Source organism: Rhinopithecus bieti, unplaced genomic scaffold (genome assembly GCF_001698545.2).
Source record: "Rhinopithecus bieti isolate Rb0 unplaced genomic scaffold, ASM169854v2 scaffold_5002, whole genome shotgun sequence".
NCBI classification, from domain to species: domain Eukaryota; kingdom Metazoa; phylum Chordata; class Mammalia; order Primates; family Cercopithecidae; genus Rhinopithecus; species Rhinopithecus bieti.
In genome coordinates, this window is record NW_016804830.1 from 1938112 (window position 1) to 1945291 (window position 7180).

Here is a 7180-nt window from a genome sequence, read left to right on the forward strand (position 1 = left end):
TGTATTTCTAATGTTGTAAATGGTTGTGAATTTATAGTCACCATTCCTATTTCCTTTAGACTAGTGACCATGAGTTTGATAACACTGGATCACACTGGATCAGTATTGTTATCTATGTCTGTTCATCACACTTCGTGTTAAGTCTATCCATTTTTGTCTTGTATTTGTTTTCATTTCACTTTATTTTAGTTTCTTTGGGACAGGGTCTCACTCTGTCACCCAGGCTGGAAGTGCAGTGGCAGGATCACAGCTCACTGCAGCCTCGACTTCTCTGGGCTCAGGTGATCCTCCTGCCTCAGCCTCCCAAGTAGTGGGGACTACAGGCATATTCTACCCCGCCTGGCTAATTTTTGTATTTTGTAGAGACAGCATTTTGATGTGTTGCTCCGGCTGGTCTCAAACTCCTGGACTCAAGTGATCTGCCTGTGTTGGCCTCCCAAAGTACTGGGATGACAGGGATGCAACACAGCCCCTAGCCTGTTTTAATTTTATTAATTGGCTGATTCATTCAGACACATAATTACCAAGTTAAATCTCACTATTTCCTTAGCATTTCACGTCAATTTAGCTTAGAAAATCTACTCCTAACTCAATATTTTAAAACATATACAATTAGCCAGGTGCGGTGGCACATGCCTGTAATCCCAGCTACTTGTGAGGCTGAGGCAGGAGAAGCACTCAAACCCGGGAGACAGAGATTGTAGTGAGCCGAGATCGCACGACTGCACTCCAGCCTGGTTGACAGAGTGAGACTCCATCTCAAAAAAAAAAAAACAAAAACGTTTTCTCCAGATCATTTTTACATTTAATTATTCAGTCTGTTTTGACTATGCCTTAAAGAATATAACTTCACTTCTACCCACTAATTAGTGTACCTAACACAATTTATTGAATAAACCAGTCCATTCCCAACAGCATCAAAAGTAAGTACATTTCCCAATGTATATTAATACAGCCATTATGGAAAATAACATGGAGATTGATCAGAAACTAAAAATAGAATTACTGTATGTTCCAGCAATCCCACCTGTGGGTGTATAGCTAAAGGAATTGAAATCAGCATGCTGAAGAGAGAACTGCACTATCATATATTCACTGCAGCATTATTCTGCATTGGATATGGAAGCAACCTAGGTGTCCAGCATGTTATAAATGGATGAAGATAATGTTACATATTATATATATTATTTATATAATGTCATATATATATATGCATATATAAAGGAATACTATTCACTTTTTAAAAAGAGGAAAATTGGCCGGGTGCGGTGGCTCAAGCCTGTAATCCCAGCACTTTGGGAGGCCGAGACGGGCGGATCACGAGGTCAGGGGATCGAGTCCATCCTGGCTAACACGGTGAAACCTCGTCTCTACTAAAAATACAAAAACTAGCAGGGCGAGGTGGCGGGCGCCTGTAGTCCCAGCTACTCGGGAGGCTGAGGCAGGAGAATGGCGTAAATTCGGGAGGCGGAGCTTGCAGTGAGCTGAGATCTGGCCACTGCACTCCAGCCCGGGCGACAGAGCGAGACTCCGCCTCAAAAAAAAAAAAAAAAAAAAAAAAAAAGGAAAATTGGCCAGGCACAGTGGCTCACGCCTGTAAATGCAGCACTTTGAGAGGCCAAGGTGAGTCGATCACCTGAGGTCAGGAGTTCGAGACCAGCCAGATCAATATGGTGAAACCCTGTCTCTACTGAAAATACAAAAATTAGCCGATGTGGGGGCGCATGCCTGTAATCCCAGATACTTGGGAGGCTGAGACACAAGAATTGCTTGGACTGGGGAGGCAGAGGTTGCAGTGAGCTGAGACTGTGCCACTGCACTCCAGCTCGGGCGACAAGAGCGAAACTCCGTCTCAAGACGGAGTTTTTAAAAATAAATGAAAGATTTTAAAAAATAAAAAAAAAAAATAAAACGAGGAAAATTCTGTCATCTGTGACAACACGGATAAACCGAGAGGACATTATGCTAAGTGAGAAAAACCAGGAACAGAAAGACAAATACAAATACCACATAAGTGGTATTTGTGGAATCTAAAAAAGTCTAACTCTTAAGAGGCACAGAATGGTGTTTACCAGAGACTGAAAAATGGGGGAAAGGGAGATATTAATTAAAGGAGTACAAAATTTCAGTTAGTCAGCAGGAACAAACTTTAGTAATCTATTGCACAGAATAGCAACTACATAAATAATGTGTTGTTTCAAAATTGCTCAAAGAGTAGATTTTAAATGTTTTCACCACAAAAAAGTGAAGTGACAGATTTAATTAGCTTGACTTAATCATTTCAGATTGTAAACATAGATTAAAACAGCATATTGTACTCTATCAGCATATAAAACATACAATTAATATTTGTCCATTTTTAAAAAGTTACTTTTCTCATACCTTATAACAAGGCTGGACCTCCTCAGGGGACACAGAGCAGAGTCCCCGCCCTCCGGAGCTCATACCCGACCCCCCACGCTCGCCCTCGCTGCCACACCTTGAACCCCCTCCCCGACCGGCTCTACACTCAACCAGCCCGAGGCTTCCGGCAGCTCCGAGTTCGGATTCCCCTTCTCAGCCTTCTGTGGTCACTGAAACCCTCAGGATCCGAGGACAAGTCGAACATGGCTTCGCCTCAGCCATCTTCGCCAGCGCAGTAAGTCTCTGTGTCTGCGCACTCCGGGTAGTGAGAAGACTAAAACCTCCGAGAGCCAGCGTGCGGCGATGCCTGCAATCTAACCGGGATTTGGGGGTTCCGAGACACTTTTCCCACAAGCCACCGCGGTCATGTATCTTTAGGCTTAAACTACATTTCCCAGAGGGGAACGGAAACACCCAATCTATGGCTTCCCTTCCGTTTTCGCGTGGTTCTTTTGCAAGGTGAGTTGAACTCATTTCAGGATAGGCACAGGGTACTCGCAGGCAGAGCTCCGGGCAATCAAGTTACATTGGAGGCCAACCTAAACCGGCCGGGGTGGTGGAGGAAGCCCTTAAACCGTGGAAGCCTGTAGTTGGATGACCAGTTGTTATCGGAATCTCAGGCCCGTGGGTGCATGAACAGCAGAGGAGGGTATTTGAGTGCGCACGTGAGAGAATGTTGTATATGTCAGATGGAGAATGTTTGAGAGTGTGTGAGAGAGAAACTGTGCGTGTGAGAGGCTGTGATGTGCCTCCTTGACGGTGGGTGCGGTTGTGAGGCTGTGACAGGTGAGTGAGTGGCTGTGCTTGCGTGACGGGGATATGAGGTGCTTGTCCTTTTCATGTACGTTGTTTGCGGTGGCACTTCGGTGTCATTTTGAGTCGTGGCTGTAGGTTCCTGGATGCTTCTTCTCCCCTCTCTCCTCACAGCTGCTTGCGGCTGACACACACACACAAAAATGTCTGCAAGAGGGAAACTGGATACTGAACTCTAAATGAAGTTTTCCAGCAAGAAGGCATTGACTTGCTGTGAGATTGGAAACGCCTGGGAGGTTATTTCTTTGTGAACTCTGAAAGCGAGCTACCTGTCTCAGAACCTCGAGTTTCCCAGAGCTCTGACCCCAGGAACCTGCTGTGAACTCATACCCAGATTCCAGCCTCCCTCCTACCTCCATGTGTTAAAGTGTGTGAACAGGGAAGGTGTGGAGGGTATTGTGTTACAAGGCATTCCTTGCTTCAAGGAAAGACCTGGTAACTCATGATTCTTTTCCCCCTCCTTGGCCCTGCTATTCCTCAAAAGGACTCTGATGAGGAGGAAAAAAATTCTTTCACATCTAAAAATCAAAGTTTAGGCTAGTTGGCTTTTTTCTTTCCTAAGATTACTGGTTTTAGGGCATGCTTTCCTTTGTCTGAAATGTGTCTGAATGTCCTAATACCAATCTGCTTTCTTTCCAGTAGATTTTGGGAGCCATTGAGCTGAATCTCATTAACGTTCTCATATTCTGCTGGGTGTGGTGGCTCATGCCTGTAATCGCATTTTGGGAGGCCAAGGCGGGCGGATCACTTGAGGTCAGGAATTCGAGACCAGCCTGGCCAACATGACAAAACCCCATCACTACTAAAAATACAAAAATTAGTCTGGCATGATGGTGCATGGTTGTAATCCCAGCTACTCGGGAGGCTGAGGAAGGAGAGCCCAGGAGGCGGAGGTTGCAGTGAGCCGACATCTTGCCACTGCACTCCAGCCTGGGCTACAGAGCAAGACTGTCTCAAAAAAAAAAAAAAAAATCATCTCATATTCATTTGGCGTATCATTCAGATTCTTCCATGTATTCTCATATGGTAAAGAGAACCTAAAAATTCAGTTTAGCATCAAGGACAACAATCTTCCTCTCTTTACGATTATTGTTGCTGTTACTGATGTAGTTTGAGACAAAGGGGTAACTTATTCTTTTAAGGTTGTAAGAGTATAATGCTTTTCATTTAGCATATTTATATTGTTGAGGCCTAACTTTCTAACATGCGGTTTCACTGTCAGCCAAGATTTTCTCATTGATAGTCTGAGTAAGAAAAGGAAATTATTAAGAAAATAGAATGGAGCTGGGTGTGGTGGCCACTCCTGTAATCCCAGCACTTTGGGAGGCAGAGGAGGGCAGATCACTTGAGGTCAGGAGTTGGAAACCAGCCTGACCAACATGGTGAAACCCCGTCTCTACTAAAAATACAAAAATTAGCCAGGCGTGGTGGAGGTGCATGCCTGTAATCCCAGCTACTCAGCAGGCTGAGGCAGAAGAATCGCTTGAACCTGGGAGGTGGAGGTTGCAATGAGCCAAGACTGAACCACTGCACTCCTCATTCTGGTGCAGAGTGAGACTCCATCTCAATTGAAAAGAAAAAAAAAAAAGAAAAGAAACGAAATAGAATGGGAGCTGGGTGCCATGGCTCATACCTGTAATCCCAGCATTTTGGGAGGCTAAGGTAGGAGTATCACTTGATTCAGGAATTTGAGACCAGCCTAGGCAACTAAGTGAAACCCTGTCTCTACAAAAACATCAAAAGATTAGCTGGGAGTGATGGTGCACACCTGTAGTCCCAACCACGTGGCAGGCTGAGGCAAGAGGATCCCTTGAGCCCAGGAGATTGAGACTGCAGTGAGCTGTGATTATACCATTGCACTCTAGCCTGGGTGACAGAGCAAGACTCTGTCGAAAGAAAGAGAGAAAGAGAGAGAGAGAGGGAGAGAGGGGGAGGGGAGAGAGGGAGGGAGGGAGGAAGGGAGGAAGGGGAGAAAGAGAGAGGAAAGAAAGAAAGAGAAAAGAAAGAAAGAAAAAAAGAAAGGGAGGGAGGGAAGGAGGGAAGGAGAGAGAGAAAGAGAAGAAAGAAAAGAAAAAAAAGAGGAAGAAAGGAAGGGAGAGAAAGAAAGGGGAAGAAAGAGGAAGAAAGAAAGAAAAGGAAGGAAGGAAGAAAATGAATAGGAATACTGGGCAGTATTAATGTCCTGCTTCTGGTTTGTGACCATTTTAATATGAGTCTAATCTGCATATATTTCTCTTTCTTTTTAATAGCAACAGGTTCTTTGTTGCACGGGCTGGAGTGAGGTGGCACATCATGGCTCACACATTTTTCTTTGACCATACCAGTTGCATAAGATCAAGCATAGAGTAAAAAAGAGTTGGATTTAACTAAGGTTGTGATACAATGAGCCCTTTGTTTCTGTGGGTTCCACATCTATGGATTCAACCAACCACAGACTGAAAGTGTAATTAGGCTTACCTATGATGGTTGTGTCTGTTCTGAACATGTACAGACTTTTTTCCTTGTCATTATTCCCTAAACAATACAGGATAACAACTACTTATATACCATTTATATTTTTAAAGGTATTTTAGGTAGTCTAGAGATTATTGAAAGTACAGACACTCCTCAACTTCTGCTGGGGTTGCATCCAGATAAACTACTAACTCCGTTGGAAATCCAGGAACATACTACATGAGTATAACTTTAACACTGTCCTAAAGTCTAAAAATTGTAAGTCAAACCATTGTAAGTCTGGGACCATCTGTATACAGGAAGATGCATGTAGTTTATATGCAAATACTGTACTTTTTTTTCTTTTGAAACGGAGTCTCGCTCTCTCTGTCGCTCAGGCTGGAGTGCAGTGGCGCAATCTTGGCTCACTGCAACCTCTGCCTCCCAGGTTCAAGCAGTTCTCCTGCCTCAGCCTCCTGAGTAGCTGGGATTACAGATGCACGCCACCACACCCAGCTAATTTTTGTGTTTTTAGTAGAGACAGGGTTTCACCATGTTGGTCAGGCTGGTCTCAAACTCCTGACCTCGTGATCTGCCTGCCTTGGCCTCCCAAAGTGCTGGGATTACAGTCATGAGCCACCGCACCCAGTGAATACTATACCATTTTATATAAGGGACTTCAGTATCCATGGATTTTTGGTATCCGTGGGAGTCCTGGAACCAGTCCCCCTCAGATACTGAGAGACAACTGTATTTCAGCAAAAATGAAGCAGAGAAGCTCATGGAGGTGAGGATGTAAGCAAAAGAGTGGTTATAATGTGGGATTATGCTGTATAGGCATATGTTGGTGATATTGTGGGTTTGGTTCCAGACCACAGAGATAAAGGCAAGTATCAAAATAAAACTTTGGGAGGACAAAGCAGGCGGATCATGAGGTCAAGAGATCGATACCATCCTGGCCAACATGGTGAACCCCCATGTCTACTAAAAATACAAAAATTAGCTGGACATGGTGGCGGGCGCCTGTAGTCCCAGCTACTTGGGAGGCTGAGGCAGGAGAATAGCTTGAACCTGGGTGGTGGAGGTTGCAGTGAGCCGAGATCGTGCCACGCACTCCAGCCTGGCGACAAAGCGAGACTCCGTCTCAAAAAAAACATAAAAAATAAAAAAAAGAATAAGGTGAGCCTGTTTGGTCTTCCAGTGCATATAAAAGTTATGTTTAAAGTAGTCAAGTGGGCAATGACATTATGTCTAAAAAATCTACATACCTACCTTGGGAGGCCGAGGCAGGCAGATCACCTGAGGCTAGGAGTTCAAGACCATCCAGGCTAACATGGTGAAACCCGTCTCTACTAAAAATACAAAAATTAGCCAGGCATGGTGGTACATGCCTATAATCCCAGCTACTCGGGAGGCTGAGACTGAGCCATGAAAATTGCTTGAACCTGGGAGGTGGAGGCTCCAGTGAGCTGAAATCGCACCACTATGCTCCAGCCTGGGCAACAGAGTGAGAGCTTGTCTCAAAAAAAAA

At 44.6% G+C, this 7180-nt stretch overlaps 1 protein-coding gene across 1 annotated transcript in view; it reads left to right on the forward strand.

Moving 5' to 3' along the window:
- Positions 1-2822: 2822 nt before the first annotated feature.
- The window catches only part of ZNF573 (zinc finger protein 573), a 52593-nt gene continuing 48235 nt past the window's right edge, over positions 2823-7180 (forward strand). The window contains exon 1 of the mRNA XM_017870570.1: positions 2823-2862. The gene's annotated coding sequence lies outside the window, so the exon portion shown is untranslated. The remainder of the gene's footprint in view (positions 2863-7180) is intronic.